Genomic DNA, 18,175 nt, shown 5'->3' with positions numbered 1-18,175 from the left:
ATTGCCAAATCCAAGATTATGTCTCTTTCTCCTTAAAAATCTTTATGACATTCTTCTGTGTTTTGGGACATTTACTTAATACTGTTTTTCAAACATCTATTTTTTCTAATTAAAATATATCCATATGCATTTATATTCTTGATGCATCTTGTTATCTAATTATTTTAAAATTATACCTACATCTATATTATCTATATTTTTATCTATGTCTATATCTATATGTCTCTATTTTTTGAGATTGGGTCTCACTCTGTCACCCAGGCTGGAGTGCGGTGGCATCATCCTGGCTCACTGCAGCCTCAACCTCCCCAGGCTCAGGTGATCCTCCCACCTCAGCCTCCTATAATCTCTGCAGTAATCCCAGCTAACCTGTAAATATAGTAGGATGTATATTATGTGTGTGTATATATGACTTTCTAGAGTTTATTTGTGTTTTGTAATAGTGACTTTGGGGCCATTTTGTTCTTGCCTCATGGCTAAAGGACCTTCTCAGTCCCTTTGAGGACACTGTGTCGATCCCGCTAAGAGGGCCCACAGCTTCCTCTGTGAGGCGAGAGGCTGATGGGCACTTGTGCACCTGTTGCTGCCATTTCCTTGTTTGATGCTGAGGCTTGCTCTGGTGGCTGGAGCTCCTGGGCTTCCCGTTCACAGCTTAGAATCAGCGAGTAGCAAAAGAGTTCCCGTCGTGACCTATGTGTACACGCAGAGCTGCTAGAGATGCATTTTCTACCTGAGGTTGGATGTGCCAGGAGCCGACCACTTGGTAGTGGGATCCCTCACTGACTGGTATGGAGGGCTTTGTTCCACCTGCCTTGACTCTTGCCAAATATCGCATGCGGTTTCAAATTTATTTGCTGGTTTGTTTCTCTTTTGTTTGATTGCTCTGTGCGTGGGAAGGGCAGATTGACAAGCCCATTTATCTCCTCCAGTGGATAGTTGTTCCCTCATTTATGTATACATTTAGTCAGCCATCCAGTATTTATTAAACTTCTATTTTGTGTCAATCACACAGTTGATTCAAAGTAGATTTAAAAATTAAAAGACATGATGTCTGTTTTCAGAGAGCTTGTGGATAAGAAACGGGTCATTTAAATGTGATATGCTAGAATAGAAATATGGGTCACATTTTTTGAAACACAGAAGGACAATGAAGTCATCGCTTAGTGCACACTCCAAGTGTGGGCTTCACAAGGCAAGGGGGTATTGGAGTGCTCTACTGAGAAGAGGGCTTAGCTGGGCAAAGAGGAGAGCAGCTTCCAAGAAATAGACACTTCCAGGTGGAGACACAGAGACAGAGAGTGTGGTGGGTTCTAGGGCAATCCCCAAACTTGGCCCTGCAGAAACAAGGGCTGGTCACTGAGATGGGGAAGTGAGCATTCAGAGGAGGTGAGTTGAGTCCCACTGCTATCAATGCCTTTGCAAGTGCGTGGCAGACACGATGCTCAAGATGCAATGCCCACCTCCAAGGAGCCTGTCTCCCAAGAAAGAGGCAGACAGACACATGCGCCGTAATGTTAGCATCACGTGTAAGAAGAAGAGCAATGCACAGAGTAGAAGACAGAACAAGGGTCCCCCCTCCCCACCATGGGAGTGTGGACAGTGTCCAGAGAGCCTGGGCCCTGAGCTCAGATGAGGGGGGAGTCAGTGGCGGGGCACGGGTGTAGGGTATTCTAGAGAGAGCGGGTGCATAAAACTGTGTTCTGAGCTTGTTCTGGGAGCAGTCTTAGGTAGTAGAGAATTCCTGAAAAATGAGATATTTAGGAGGAAGAACTGGGATTAGATTATATCCTACAGAGGGTGAGGGGCCACTGAAATACGAGAGAAGCCCAACGTCAGATCTGCAAATACAAGTTCTGGTGGATGGACCAGAAATTCTGATTCTAGCTGACAAAGGCTGACCCATTTGACAGGTAGCTCAATAGAAATGGGAAAAGGTAAATCTCAGACAAGAACCTTCAGTTGAGTATTTCCCCAACAAAGGGTCTCTTTGTATCAGTTGCTTCATTGTAAGTATAGGATTGATTATTTTAAAAGTTTTAATTTATTTAAAAGCAAAAACAAAGAAATAGTCATTAAAAATGCAAGTTCCTTAGAAAATGTCTGCTATGCTGTAAGTCAGAGAAGCCCCTATGGTGGGTAGTGCCAAATAGAACATAGTTATGGCGAGTCTCCCCCTCCCCATCTTTTGAAAAATGTGCCTGCCCTTGTCATAAAAATGCATTTTGTGTGTGTATTCGGGGCTGGCCTTGGCAGAGGAATTATTCTTTCAAGTGATGGGTGGTTTGCTTTGATGCCAACCCAAATTGGATTGTGCAGCCTGACATTACAAATCAATGCCATAAGCACTGCACTGTTTTTATCCTTTAGCGCACAACCAGCAATCCCAAGCCTGGATTCGTTAAAGGTTATGTTTGCCTTAAACTAATTAAAGCCATTTGTATCAAATGACTGGAATAACTTCCCTTTAGAAATAAAGAAAATAACTGAAAGAAGTTAGTTAGAAAAAAAGAGTTAATTTTATCAACTGAGATGAGAACTGCACTATTAATTTTATTACTTCTAAATGTGAAAATAAATCAGTTAGGTGAGGACTGCATTTTCACATAGATTAGTCTGCAAAAAGTCAGAGCCGACTTGATATGAGCTTTTTGAAGACTAACAGGCCTGCAAATGCTAAAGCAGGGTGTATATAAATCACAGGCTACCATAACCACACGGCAGAGGGATCCATACAGTTCTTCTGACGTTATCTTTTGTTTTGGTCATGCAGAGTTTCAAGAAGCATGAGTGCACTTTTGTGCAAGGGCAGGTGCCCTTCTAAGTATCTACTCATTTAAATCATGCAGATGGGTCAGATTAGGATGGGTTTACCACAAATCCTGATTTCTATCAAAGAGGATGTTTTAAATAAATGTTTATTTCTTTTAAATTAGTTGCTTACTGACGCCCTCCCGGTGCTAGCTCCCCAGCTAGGGACAGGGGCACAAAGACCCCGGCCCTGCCCTGAGGACCTCTCAGTCTTTGGTGTAACTTTAATGTGCGTTTTCCTCCCTTTCACACAGTGACAATGCAAAATGCATTTTTACGGAGGCAAGAGAACATTCTTCAGGTCTTTTTCCCGTGCCTACTCACACGGCGGACTCAAGGCTTCTAAAGGGACCTGAATATTTGATATACACATGCACACACATGCTCATACACACACATCCTGTCTGCACACACATGCAATGTGCACACACACATCCATGCACACACACACATGCTATGTGCACACATATGCATGCACACACACAGATGCTGTGTACACACAGACACACGTGCACACAGTGCTATGTACACACACATACATGTGCTATGTGCACACACACAGATACATTGCTGTTCAGATTGGTTTTGATTTCTATGTGGTGATCTGAAGCTGCATCTTAACACGAGCAATGCTGCCTTGGGAGGGATGAATGGTTGTTCCTAATGTATTTGCAAAGAAGGTTTGCAAAGGTTTCCCTTATAATGTTCAGAATAGAATAGTGGCTACCACGAGTTTTTGGAATGTCCCGCTGGATGAACAAGTGCATTTTGCAAAGATACGTGGACCCAGAGGAGCTGAGTTTGCTCAGGAGGCGAGGGGGGACACAGAGAGCCTCTCCCTGCTCCTGGCCCACCTGGTCCACGGCAGGTCTCCTCCGGGCCAGGGTCTTCCCTGCTTGCTTGGACACGGGCAGACGCTGGCAGCAGACGAGGCTGGCTCAGCAGGCTCTTGTCCAAACAATTGTTAGAATCTACTTCCATGAGCCCTGCCAGGGGCATACCTGCGCGTGGCACTGAATGTTTAGCGTCTGTGTCCATAGCCAGAATCTTCCATATGGTATTACTTTTCCCATTCAGTTGATGGAGAAATTGAATCTCAGAGAAGGTAGATGATGCTCCCCCGACTTTTTGGCTAGGAAGTAGCTAAGCTGAGTGCTGTGCCCAGGCCCGCCCAGTCACAGACCTCCGCCTCTGTGCTGAGCACAGACACCCCCTGACCCCCGGTGTTGCTGGTGGCGCTGTCCCATCCTAGCCTGATTTCCATCCTCCCAGGCCAGGTGAAGGGAGAGAGGTGGGCCTTAGCTGAGTCTGGCCCCGCTCTCCTCTTTCTGGCCCCAGCGGCCCTCAGGCTCCAGGCCTTGGCTCCACTGTGGGGAGGTCCCAGCTCTGGCTGGAGAACTGGAGGCTGTGCTTCAACCTGCAGACCAGGGAGCAGCGGGGAGGCCTGGACTCTGGGGTTACGGTCCGTGGCGGGCAGTGGCAGGGGTTGTGCCCTTCCCTGCCTGAGCCTTAAAACTCCCCGGTCATGAGAATGGAGCCAGCGGGGGCTTCTCCTGAAGAGCAGCATCAAACCCAGACACCAGGGATCCGACTTCCCTTCAAGGTAATAGACGTCGCTAATAATAGGATGCAGTCAGCGATGGGAAGTGTGGGGATTCACATGTCTCCCTTTTATATTATAATCACTTTAATACTGAATCTTTTTTTTACAAAAACGTTCTTATTTGATAAAGTTTAATGATGTAATTTAGAATGTGAATATACTTAATCATGCATTTATCTTCCATGTAGAACTGAAGGTTATATTAAAAGGTATTTTGAGGTTTTAAAATCTGAAGTTCTTCTGAATGCGTATGCTAAGATAACGAATGTGTTAAATACAATATTTTAACTTTATGGTTCCAACACTTAATTTTAACATTGTCAAAATACACCTAGGAATAGTACAGGTCCCCTCTTGAAATTCTCTTTCTTCTACAAAATAATATCGCAGTAGATGGTAGCCTAAAATAAATGTTAACGTGAAACAATATTAGCAGTGGATAGTAGCCGAAAATAAATATGAACGTAAAAATAAAATGTCATCGTTTTTATTATGTTAATGAAACAGTATGTGATATCCTATATATGTTGTATATGGCATTAGCAATGCAATACATTGGTGTCCTCAGAGTTTATAATTTGCAGAGCTCCCTGCAATGCCCAGTGGCAGCTGTCCTTACAGCTCGGCCTGAGCTGGCCTCGCTCCTGCGTTGCCTGTCTTCTGTCATTCGCCCCTGCCTGTGAGCCACGCCACTGTGGTCTTAGCTCTGGGACTTTGCATCCCTATCTGCCATTCTTGTATCATATAGATTCTTCTTTATCCCATCCCTACCCATCCTTGGAGTCTCATTTCAATGTCACCATCCCCGAGCATCTCTCCCCTCTGAGCTGTGTGCTGGAGTCCCTTGTAGAGCAGGTTGGTCACTACCTCCCCGCCAGACCAGGAAGACCATGTCTGTCTTTCTCCCGACCTCCCTTGGGTCTCAGGCCATGCTCAGAGCAGGGCAATGCTTGGCACATATTTTTAACTAAAACATGAAGAAATCATTGCCAGCTCTTTGTCTTGAAGCCAACTGCTGTCACCAGCAGCAGAATGGAGAATTCCAGGACTCCAGACCTGCTGGTGGCCATTTCTCTCCACCCAGAAGTGGGTGTGGGGAATCAGGGGGTGCCTGGGCCTTAACTTCACAGAGCCTACTACCCCTCACTATTTGCAAGGGGACAAAACCGTCAGCGACGCATGCAGCTGCTTCTGTCATGGTGAAGTGTAGTTTAAGTTTAAGGCTCCGCTTCTTGGCTCTGGAGAGCAATGTTTTCATTGACCTCGAAACAAAAGCACAAGGGCCAGAAGACATTAGTGGAAGCCCCTCCCCACCAGCCCTCCATGGTGGTCGTGTCAGTAGGGATGGCTTGAACCACATGGCTGGGCTGGTTCAGTCCCCCTGGCTGCTGTCCGGGTTGGAAAAGGTGGTGCCCAAGGGTGGACCGAGGGCTACTCCGGTGATCACCAAGGGAGGGCAGGGCTGTGTTCTGCAGACCAGCCTCACGTGGGATGTGGTGCCCTGTGGGGCACATTCTTCCTGCTTCTATATAGGGCATTCTTGGATTGAAAGAAAAGTTTAAAAGGCAGCTGAATGGTGCTGATTTTTGGTGTTTCTCTATGTATAACTCAAGCCAAGAAGCCCCATGGTCCTGACTTGGGCGTGGCCTGGCCTTTCACCGTGACCTGGGAAACACACAGGTGCTGCCCACGTGGCTGTGTGGGGGCTGCCCCCGCTGCTCTGCCTCAGCCGGCTCCTGTTAGTTTGTGGGGGTTGGGCAGGGAGTGCTGCTCACCTCCTGATCCGGGCAGCCCGACCTGCAGCCTGTGGAGAGAGCCGGGCAGGTGTGTTCACAGAAGCCCCGGCTTCCACCAGCATGGTGCCGATGCGGGCTCAGCCTCCCCTGCTGTCAGAGGGGCTGGAGGCTGGGCTGGTGCTGTCATGAGACGGAACCCTCCGTGATGACACGTAGGAGCTTGTGCTGAGGGATGGAACGAGCACTGATGAGCATACACGAGTAGTGAGCGGGGCTCTGCTGGAACTGCTTTGCCTTCTCATTAAACAATTCATTTGCAGCTCTGCAGAGTGTACAGTGGAGTCCCATCTGTTGATTCTGTTGTTTAACTTGATCAAAGAGAGGCTCATCAAGTGCAGAGAGCCACATCTTCATCCTGGAGCGCATAGAACGGGCAGATGCCTGGGGAGAAGGTCCCGAGGGATCCTGGAGACACCTGGGGCAGGGCGAGCGACGGCCCTGGACTCAGTGCTTGCTGGGAACCCACAGGCGAGACCAGCTGTCTCCCAGGTGCTGGGGAGACCTCAGGTCTGGGAGAGGCATGAAGGTCTCCACACCCAGTTTTCAAATTAGGGCCTGTGCCTCTTCCCAGGCCCTGAGGACAGACAGACAGACAGATGCATGTCCTTGAGAGGTATGTCTCCTGAACTGCATGGCTAGGGGGCCTCACCTTTTTTGGTGAGACTTGGAAGCACATCCCACCATCTAGTAGACCTTTCAAGCTGTTTGAAGACCACTCAGGGCATGAGATGCTCTTTCCCCCATTTATCACAGCTCAGCTGAGAGGAATAAGAGACATTCAGCTACAAACCTGCCTCGTCTTGTTTCAAAAGTACGTCCAGGGCCCCATGCTAGTTGGCTTCCTTGTTTCCTGGGAAAATCCCCTCCAAGCACCTGGCAGAGTCACCTCTGTCACTGTCTTGTGCTAAACCTGCAATTCTAGTAAAGGTAAAGCTGGCAACCTCCCTGGGCAAAGGCTCAGGGCCTCACATGGTGCCTCCTGCAGAGCGCTCAGCAGGGAGGCAGAGTCCTCAGGGGGCACGGGTGGGACCTTGGCTGACGCCCAGTGCGCAGGCTCCCCCCACTCCTGAGAAAGCCCTGGGAGTAAAGGGAGGGAGAGCCTGTGTGACTGTCCCGGAATGTGGAGGCTGCTTCCCTCAAAATGGCCACATGCCAGGGTCTGTTTCTAGAGAAAAAATAAGGTGGAAACAGACTTGAAACCACAGCAGAGACTCAAGGGGCTGACGGCTCCTGTGTGCAGTGCGAGCGTCATGCGAGATCAAGACGGAAAGAAGCTGGATTGTGGATCTAGAACAGTCAGAGGTCGGGGGAGACATGGGGGGGCATCGATCCAGAGTCACGTGCCAGGAGCCTCCCCTTCAGCCTCCTGCCATGACCTCAGCTGACCTCTGCCCAGAGCCTGCTGCTCTGTGCTGGACTCGGAAGAGGGTGTTTGGCTGCCTCTGTGAGGGGCTGTCCAGATGGGGGTCCCAGCACACACGCTGCCCTCTGACATGTGCTGGGCGTGTTAACGCCTGTAAAAGGGGAGACAGTGTGGTAGCCAAGGGGACTTACCACTGCAGATGGGCATGCTGCACTTCGGGACACTGCAATGGCCCTGTGCTGGGAGGAGCAGTGCAGGGCACACACGGTTCTCATCACAGAAGCAACTTGTTTTGATGTCACCTCTAGAAAAAGTCACAATACAGACATTTTGCTTGTTCACATTTACGTACATGTGTCAGCTTTTCTTCCGTTCTTTTCTGGCACACGGAGGGCACAGAGCAGCAGACCTCAGTGGCGAGCTTGTGAGCAATGCCTTTATCCGCTGTGACAGGTGGCCAAAAAGCCATCATCAGGCACAAGCTTTACTTTGTGTCTGCGTGGGCATGTGTGTGCCTGTGTGTGTGTAGTGTACATGTGTGTCTCTTCATATAAGTGTGCTCGTGTGTGCATGTGTCTTTGTGTGTGCACATGTCTGTGTGTGTCCATGTGTCTCTATATGTGTACACATGTCTGCGTGTGTCCATGTGTCTCTATGTGTGTACACGTGTCTGTGTGTGCATATCTCTGTGTGTACACATGTCTGTGTGTGCATGTGTCTCTGTGTGTGTATACATATCTGTGTGTGCATGTGTCTGTGTATACATGTATCTGTGTGTGTGCATATGTCTCTGTGTGTGTACATGTGTCTTGGTGTGTGTTCACATGTCTCTGTGTGTGTACACGTGTCTTGGGGTGTGTTCACATGTCTCTGTCTCTGTGTGTGTGCATGTATCTTGATGTGTGTGAATGTGTCTCTGTGTGTGTATGTGTTTTGGTGTGTGTGCACGTGTCTCTGTTCCTGTCTCTGTGTGTGTACACATGTCTGTGTGTGCATGTGTCTCTGTGTGTGTGCATGTGTCTCTGTGTGTACACATGTCTTGGTGTGTGTGCACGTGTCTCTGTGTGTGTGCATGTGTTTTGGTGTGTGTGCACGTCTCTTTGTGTGTGCCTGTCTCTGTGTGTGTACACATGTCTGTGTGTGCATGTGTCTGTGTGTACACGTATCTCTGTGTGTACATGTGTCTTGGTGTGTGTGCACATGTCATGGTGTGTGTGCACGTGTCTCTGTGTGTGTGCATGTGTTTTGGTGTGTGTGCACGTCTCTTTGTGTGTGCCTGTCTCTGTGTGTGTACACATGTCTGTGTGTGCATGTGTCTGTGTGTACACGTATCTCTGTGTGTACATGTGTCTTGGTGTGTGTGCACATGTCATGGTGTGTGTGCACGTGTCTCTGTGTGTGTGCATGTGTTTTGGTGTGTGTGCACGTGCCTCTTTGTATGTGCCTATCTCTGTGTGTACACGTGTCTGTGTGCGCATGTGTCTGTGTGTGCATGTTTCTTGGTGTGTGTACACGTCTGTGTGTGCATGCATCTCTGCGTGTGTGCACGGGTATCTGTGTGTGCAGCATTGGCCCCTCGGATGGGCACCAGAGGCCCTGATCCAGCTCAAGCACCCAGAGTAACAGCAGTCTTGAGCCCAGCTGTGACTTTCGTGACAACCCATTTGGAGGGACACCCACTGCTGGGTGCTTGCTCTAGCACCTGGAGGGCTTGACAGAGTGGCAGACTGAAGCTCTCCGTCTGTCGGCAGCTGTATTTCTCGCACTGCCTTGAAAGGTGGGCGTTGCTTAAATAACTCAGCCTGGTACTGTGAAATGGATTTATGCTTTGAAAAAAAGTTTCAGGAAAATGTTTTAAGTGATGGCTACAAGTTCACATGAATCTCTACTGCCTTCCTCCCCGCTTCCTGTCTGCATCTCTGTCTCAGTCCTTGCCTTTGTTTCTGTCCCTGTCCCAGCCTCCACCTTCTCCTCCTCCTCCATCGCCGTCTCTTCTTTTCTTGATCCAAGGTTGGGGTAAAGTCCTACTTGGCTCACTACGTACCTGACACAAGAGTGCTTGGAATTTTTATTTCTTTTCTTATAGAAATTGTCTGGTTTAATATGTCTATTTTGCTTTTAACATCCCTACTTTTGGATAAAGATGAGAACTTTGAGCATAATTTGTGAATTGCATGGGACTCACCATCAGCTCATTCATTTACTCATTAAACACACGTGTATTGAGGTCAGAGATGGGCAGGGAACTGGCTCTGTGGCTCCCTCCCGGGGTAGAGCTGGTGCTCCGGTGTCAGCTTCCTCTGGACCCAGCGGGACAAGCCTGCCCCTGGGGTGGGCTGCAGTGCCCAGGTGACTTGGGAGTAGCTCTCTTAGAGGGCCAGAGCATTGAAGCTGGTTTTCCCCGTAGGCCCTGATATGCCACCCTGCAGGCGTGCCGCACCGGGTGAGGCAGGCACTGGGCTCTCCTCGCTGCCTTCTGCTGACAACCAGGTTGCTGGTGCCGTCATCTCCACTCCTGTTACCCTCGGATCCCAAAGCTCACTGTGCTGGGTGTAGCACTTCCTGCATCTCCAACCCGGTGTTGGCCTCTTTGTGGGAAGCCTGCCTTCATCAGAGAAGCAGAGTGCCCCAGGCCCTGGATCACGCTGCTGAAAATGTCCCACCACCTCCCCAGGCCATTCTGTCTGGCGGTGACACCAGATTCTCTTGCTGGTCAAACAGATCTGCTGGTCAGACGGAACCCACAGAGAAAATCTGGACTCTGGCTGGGGATGGAGGACAGAGACCAATTACGGGGCTGGGGTCCTATTAGAGGGGCGGGTTCAGGTAACAGGGGTGGGGTCCCATTAGAGGGGTGGGTTCAGGTTACAGGGGTGGGGTCCTATTAGAGGGGTGGGTTCAGGTAACAGGGGTGGGGTCCTATTAGAGGGGTGGGTTCAGGCTGCAGGGGTGGGGTCCCATTAGAGGGGTGGGTTCAGGCTGCAGGGTTGGGGTCCTATTTGAGGGGTGGGTTCAGGCTGCAGGGGTGGGGTCCCATTAGAGGGGTGGGTTCAGGTTGCAGGGGTGGGGTCCCATTAGAGGGGTGGGTTCAGGTTCCAGGGTGGGTTCAGGTTGCAGGGGTGGAGTCCCATGATGAGGCAAATTCTCATTATAGGGCTGAGTCCTGTAAAAAGGTGGAGTTGCCTCTCACTACTGAGACCCCTTCTTGTGGACGAAGCCACGCTGTGGTTCTCTGGTCTGAGCATTTGACAACCCTTTGTTCTTGCAAAGGGAAATTCAGGATGTTAAAAATGGGTGGAAAATTAATTCTCTGCAGCTTGTCAACTCTGAAATCACTACCTATGAAAAATTTAGGAGGACTCAGAAATGATTTGCTGTTTATATGAAAATTATCTCCATTTATAGTGGGGTTCAACGAGGTGCTCTGGGATCTCAGGAGCCAGCCTTTGCTGGGGAACAGGAGGGTAAGAGGGAGAGGCGGGCACAGCTGCAGCGATGGGCCCTGCCTGCAGCCCAGCCCTCGCCAGGGGACCTCTGGAGCCCTGGCTGACCTGAGCCCTCTCCAACTGCACAGCAGCCCAGCCAGCTGGCATTCTCCTGGCCTACTGAGCAGGGCCCAGGAAGACCTGCACCAGCTTCAAGGAGGCTCCCGGGGAAACGGCCCCACCGTGGGGTTTCAGCCTGTGCGGCTGGGCTTGATGCTGGGCTTGTCCTATGTGCCGGGGTGTGGTGCTCTGTCAGAGGTGCCACCACCCTCCTGCCCCAGTGCCTGCAGCCCCCAGTGCTGTCCTCCTGAGGCGGCAGCAGGCATCTGACTGTAGTCTCGTATTCCGGGCAGGTCAGTGGGTCTGTGCAGCAGACACTAAGCAGGGGCAAGGCCACCACCTGTACATCCTGTGGTGAGATGTGGGGATGGACCAGAGAACCCTGGCTCTTCCGGACCTCCAGGGAGCACCTGCCACTCCAACTCCAGCCCCTCCTGTAGCAGTCAAAAGCCCTGCTTGGGGAGGGGCTTCTTGAGGGGTTTGGTACCCCACCCCCCCGCCTCGTTCCCAGTCCTGAGCTGCCAGGGGGAGCTCTGGACAGGGGGAGACTGTCCAGGTAGCTGCACAGTCTCCCCTTTCACCAGCTCCTCACCAGCGGGATTTGGCTTTCCTGACATCATCTGGAGGACACCGTGGCAGGTTCTGTCTAGAGGGGCAGGCCCTGGAGAAGGGGATTTAAGGAGGCACCTCCAGGCTGTGCCTGTCTTCTCCCAGCTGCCCCCAACCTTCCTTCTCCCAGGTGCCACCAACCTTCCCTGCACTACATGGTACCCCTTCCATTCAAGTGCCCCTCAGTCCCCTGGGCTTCTCTTGTTTTTAACCCCTGAAATCTAAATCTCTCCTGCTTCCGCCTTGCTCTGGGGCCGGCAACTCTTGTGAATCTGACACTCAGCATGAAGACGGCACGCAGGCACCTTCCCGGGGACAGGGTTCCCTTAGATACTTTGGTTCTTATTGAAGAGGCTGACTCGGAAAATCAATGCAGTCACCACGCCTCATTTAGGACCATATACAACTGGCCCTGAGTGTGTCATTTTTATTATCTTAAGCATAAATTGTATTTTCCCCTTATTTTATTATCAAATTTTTCAAAGGAGCTCAGTACCAGTTAAATTGACAGATAATTTCTGCCCTCCCTACTGGCTTACTTTATAATCTAGAAAATGCTCACCTAGTCTGCTTTTCTTAGTTGTTAAATGAGATCATTGTGCCTACTTTATCTCAGCATCTTGGAAATTATTTCAGAAGGGTGCTTCCAGGGAGGCAGTAGGCCAGATTAAAATATCATTCAGGCCGGGTGCAGTGGCTCACACCTGTAATACCAGCACTTTGGGAGGCTGAGGCAGGTGGATCACCTGAGGTCAGGAGTTCAAGACCAGCCTTGCCAACATGGTGAAACCCCATCTCTACTAAAAATACAAAAATTAGCTGGGCTTGGTGGCAGACCCCTGTAATCTCAGCTACTCGGGAGGCCGAGGCAAGATAATCAATTGAACCCAGGAGGCAGAAGTTGCAGTGAGCTGAGATCTTGCCATTGTACTCCAAGCCTGGATGACAAGAGCAAAACTCTGTCTCAAAAAAAAAAAAAAAAAAAAAAAATCTTTCATTATTCTCTCTACAACAATTCTTCAAGTGGATGAGACCTTATATGCTCTTGGAGGTGAAACCATTCATATATGGAAATGGGGTCACTAGATTGTGGCAAACACAGAAACAGGGCTCCAGTGACTCCCGGTTGTCTCCTGCCACCCTACCACCATCATAGCTGGCACAGGCCTGGGTGTTCTCCCCAAGAGTGGAGGCGACTGGACAAGCGTGCATGTCCAACCAAGCAAGGCTCCTGTGAGCTGGTCTCAGGGTCTGCTCCCAGCTGTGTGCGGAGCCAGCACGCATGGAGCACGCATGGTGTGGATCCTCCTCATGAACCCTTTTCATAATGGCTAACAGTCTACAACAATCAAGAACTCCAAGCCCTTCCAGTTTCCTTCAGCCTCAGGGGCGGTGGAGACCATCTGTGGGTCAACGCCCTCCTCAGCCTAAGAGATTTCCTGCCTACATCCAAAATCATCAGAGGAGGTTGGTTTCAAAGGCATGAGCGGCTGCTCTTGGCTTTCAGAATAGGTGAATTCTCTCTCCCTGTTCCTTGGGGTCCATTCACTTCCCCGGGTTGCCCTCCTCCCCCATGGGGTCCGTTTACTTCCCCGGGTTCCCCTCCTCCCCCGTGGGGTCCATTCACTTCCCCGGGTTCCCCTCTCCCCCGTGGGGTCCATTCACTTCCCTGAGTTCACCTCCTCCTCCGGCAGGAAACCAGAAGACGCATGTTCTCACAGCCTCACAGTGAAGGCTGCAACTCCGGTTCCTTTGGGGTTTACTCCACACACTTCCAGATATCATGTTGACACTTGGAATCCCAGAACTGGAAGAGAATGAAGACAGTTTCTTTTATGGATGAGGAAACTGAGGTCAAAGGAGGTCAATATTTATGGAATTAAAATTGGACTGACTTTCAGAATTACTTTTTGCATTGGGAGATACTGATATATTTCTGATAACTTTTTGACGAGGTAGACACTTTTGACTTCCTAGAGTAGTTCTTTATTTTAATAATTTTTGAAGAAACAAACTCTTTTGAATGTTAAAATAAATTCCTGGGCCGGGCGCGGTGGCTCACGCCTGTAATCCCAGCACTTTGGGAGGCCGAGGCGGGCGGATCACCTGAGGTCAGGAGTTCGATACCAGCCTGGCCAACATGGTGAAACCCTGTCTCTACTAAAAATACAAAAATGAGCCAGGTGTGGTGGTGCATGCCTGTAATCTCAGCTGCTCAGGAGGCTGAGACAGGAGAATCACTCAAAGGTTGCAGTGAACCCACTCCAGCCTGGATGACAGAGTGAGACCCTGTCTCTAAATAAATAAATAAATAAATAAATAAATTCCTGATACTTCATTCAACGCAAGAAGCATTTGCTGGTCTTAGGGTGTGTGATGACTACACGGCATATGCCATCAACTGGACCCGCATCCTGGTGCTGCCTTTGAGCTGAGGCCTGACCCCAGGTGATGATGATACCTTTGAGTCTTCACCTTCCAGGCACTCTAGGAGAGCAGGTGCCTCGGGCCTGGATTAATGACTGTGAAGCACAATACGGAAAAGCTTCCAGGACCCTGACCCCGGGTCAGGCACAAGCAAACCCACCTTCCGCTTCTTTCAGGGAAACAGGGCGAATTGATTGCTGAGCTCCAAGGATTTCTGAAGCTAAGTCTTGCCCAGGAGATAGGACACAGTCTTTCTTTCCACACTTTTCTTTCTTTTTTTCTTTCTTCCTTTCTTTTCTTTTTTTTTTTTTCTTTGTTTGAGACAGAGTCTCACTCTGTCACCCAGGCTGGAGTGCAGTGGCGTGATGTCAGCTCACTGTAACCTCCGCTTCCCAGGTTCAAGCAATTCTCTGCTTCAGCCTCCCGAGTAGCTGGGATTACAGGCGCTTGCCACCACGCCCAGCTAATTTTTGTATTTTTAGTAGAGACAGGGTTTCACCATCTTGGCCAGGCTGGTCTTGAACTCTTGACCTCGTGATCCACCCACCTCGGCCTCCCAAAGTGCTGGGATTATAGGCAAGAGCCATGGTGCCTGGCCTCCACACTTTTCTTAAAGAAATATTTCATTGCCTCATTTGACTTCAAGAGGCTGGTGTTGATTACTTTTCTCCTGGATGCCCTCACCCATCCCTGCGGCCCTTTGAGAGAGGAGTGTCTAATTGCTCACAGTGCATCCTCTCACTTCTTCCCCACCAGCAAGGAGGGTTGTGCTGGATTCTATAAGAGCAGTAAATAAATGCTTGTCAGCTGACTGATATGGGAGTTTTTAGCACAGCCTTTTTTGCTTCCTTCCAGGCTTCCATGCGACCTTCTCAGTTCTCTTTGTCTCTCATCACTGCCAGGAGGAAAATTACATTGAAGGCCACTGGGGAGCATTCACATCTCAGAGTTGGGTCTGATCAATAGAGGCATTGCACAGAAAGGTATTACCGCCATGCCTCTCTCGGATGACGGAAATATATTGCATGCTCCCCGAAGTACTTTAGCGCCCATGGTCTTACACTTGTTGATTTTCCTCCATAAACTAGTTCTGTCTGCCACTCAAGGGAGGATTTTATGACAACATCATCAGAGTTTGTGGAGAGGCCCAAAGCAAAGAGTACTTAAGCATGTCAGAGTGGACCCTGGAAGTGGCCCCCGGAGAGCAGTAGAATAAGCATGTCCACGGTGGAATGGCTGAGATGCAGACCCATTTATGTGTGTGAGCCCCTGGTGCCACCTACACACCTCCAAGGTACCTGCAAAATCAATGACTGTTCAAGAGTGCCGGTTATTAAGAAAACTATTTAGGACAAGGCACAAACATTTGTCACAGGTATTCCGGGGTGTGTGTCTGTGACTGGGGGCTTTAAAATGCTCATTAACAATATCTTCTCTAAGAAGCACTCATGAGGAACAATGTAAATCCATTTATCTCAAAAGCCAGACTTTAAGATCTGATTTTTACAAAGATCAACTGTTTTCAATATGAAAAATATCTTAATATGTTTTCTCAAGGTAATGGGGAATAAACTAGGCAATGCTGTCATTTGAGAACAGTATTATGGGCTTACAGACTCCTCGCGCACTGCCAGTGTTCCTAACACAGTTTTTCACAATATGTATTCATTTACATGCTCATAGAAGATACAGACATACATTTCTGTTACTGAGATTGCTGTGTGTTTTATAGGCACCTGCCATGTTGAAAACATAGGGTGTATGGCATAAAATTAAAACACAACCTCAGCTTTCCGTGCACGACCCCTCCAGACTTCCTCCCTGGGACTTGCTCTTTGCTGTACTTTAGATAAAATTTAAACCAATTCACTTTTGGCTCGTTCTTAGGTAGTAAAAAGCCATTCACTCATATCCAGTCAAAAAATAGGTCTCAGAGCAGTAGTGAAATATGTGGAGTGCTGGGTCATTGAATCACCAAGTTTAACTTCCCTCGTCCGGTCGCTTGGGCCTGCTTTGCGTTGGGTCTTCGAGGGCAGGGGAACGGTGGGCTCAGCTTCCTTTGTGTGCCCCCTTGTCCCTCAGTCAGGGAGCTGCTTCTGGTGTCTGCAGGATGGAGGCAGAGGGACAGAGCCCTGGGTTTTTTAACGAGGGTTCCCCAGGGCGTGGCTGTGTCCCCATCTGCTAGCCTCTTTCTGTGGCATAGAGGTAGTGACCAGCTAATCCCATCTTGTAGATGAGGAGGCAGAGATGGGGTGGGGACAGGACAACCCTGCAGGATCAGGACAGAGACCCGGTGTCCAGGCTGCTTGATGACCACTGCATCTTGACAAGGATGGGCTCTGGGAGTAATTCTTACAGAGTTCCGGAAATCTTAATGCAATCCAGGGACTCTGCTTCTCTTCCTGAGTGACAGTAAAATATTTCCACTGTCCTGAAATCTTTTCTTGACTCAGGCTTGGTTACCCGGTTCAGTGCAAAGCCGATAGTCCCTTCCCCAAGGCCAACCTTGAAATAGACCCGTGCACGCAGCTGCCAGGCCTGAGGGCGTCTCTTAGGGTGGTCATGGCTGTTGGGAGCCCTATGGTCGGCCTTGGCAGGCCTCTTGTGAAGGAAGAGTGTGCAGTGTAGACTCTGTGTGGACACCCTCGTAGAGTGGCAATGATGGAGGAGGCTGGCGCCCTCAGGGATCCCTGCTCAGCCTGTTTCCCGGCAGCCGGCACTAAGGGCAGACCAGCCATCCAGCCCTGGGGAGAGCCCGCAGGGCAGGGCCCTGTGCAGAGTGAAAGTGGTGGACAGGCTGGGCATTCCTCCACCCGCTCACTGGATGGAGGGGAGTCTGGGGTGGAATGCTGTGTTTCTGCCTCGTCCGAACTCAGCACCTCCGGGGATGGGGCCTCCGGGCTGCCTTAGTGTTGCTGCTCCACATCTGAAATAAATTTGCTGATTGACCCAACTCAAATGAGGGGCTTCCTCCCAAGGGCGCTAGGGAGGGATGCCTTGCAGACCACCTGGCTCTGCAACCGCAAACCGGACAGGTGCCAATGCCCACGGAGGACATGACAGCTGGCCCCATGCGGAGCTATGCAAATCTCCTTCCCAGAGCTATGCAAATCTCCTTCCCGGAGCTATGCAAATCTCCTTCCCGGAGCTGCAGAGGGGCCCCAGTTTGCAGTGGGGCAAGGAAGAAAGGCTAGAAGGTGGGGTGAGCCAGTGGGACCCCCAGTCTTGCCTTTCACCCCCTTCAAGCACAGACGTGTAGCTTGAAGGGGCCACAGGACGTCCTTTCTATGTGTATGTGTGCATATATGCACCTGTGTGTTGTGTGCACACACGTATAAAGTGATTTACATTAATTCCCCATCCTTCCATCTGCCAGGAAGGAGCATACCCAGGCCTCCCTGACTGCACTGCCCAGTCTTGAGCTCTGGATCAAGTTAAACAAATCTCTGCTTCCCAAGGGTCCTGCCCTGCACACCCATGAGACCTGGCCAGGGCTTTCCTTTGAGAACTTATCTATTATTTTAGGTTGGTGTGTGGTTAGACGGTTTGGGTCCTTCTTTTTATTCTTGGTATTAAAACAGAGCTCAACCTTGCTTTACTGTTTTTCCCTGTATCTACTTGCAAAATTTTGAGAGTTAGATAGACATTTTTAGAGAAGACAAAAAGGTAACAATCTTTGGGAATTTACAGAATCCCTTCCTCCCCTGAAACAAGCACTTTTCCAAGTGCTGTGGGTCCAGCCCCCTGGAAAAACCAGGGCCCACCATGGTAGCCAGTAAAGCCATGGTCACTGGCGGTGTGGCCTGCACAGAGCCCCTCCTGTCCCCTTGGCAGGGCCAGGACCAAGGGCGGCCCATCATGGTCACCAGCTAGCAGAACCTCAGCAAGGCTGATTCTGCTGTCCTACACTGACCCTTTGTCCTTCTTGGGAAGGGCCTGTGTCCTATTCATCTGTGACCCATGTGGCCCAGTTCACAAGGCTTGGCCAACAGTGTTTTAGATGGCACCCAGCCTGGGCATAGAT

The 18,175-nt window shown here is 49.9% G+C and overlaps 1 protein-coding gene across 1 annotated transcript in view; it reads left to right on the top strand.

Annotated features, from left to right (window-relative positions):
• The window catches only part of TCERG1L (transcription elongation regulator 1 like), a 245,318-nt gene that overhangs the window by 153,722 nt on the left and 73,421 nt on the right, over positions 1-18,175 (top strand). The gene's annotated exons all lie outside the window — the stretch shown is intronic.

This window comes from Pongo pygmaeus, chromosome 8, assembly GCF_028885625.2.
Source record: "Pongo pygmaeus isolate AG05252 chromosome 8, NHGRI_mPonPyg2-v2.0_pri, whole genome shotgun sequence".
Lineage (NCBI taxonomy): Eukaryota > Metazoa > Chordata > Mammalia > Primates > Hominidae > Pongo > Pongo pygmaeus.
The sequence above is the reverse complement of the archived record's forward strand: the minus strand, read 5'-3'. Positions and strand labels throughout refer to the sequence as shown.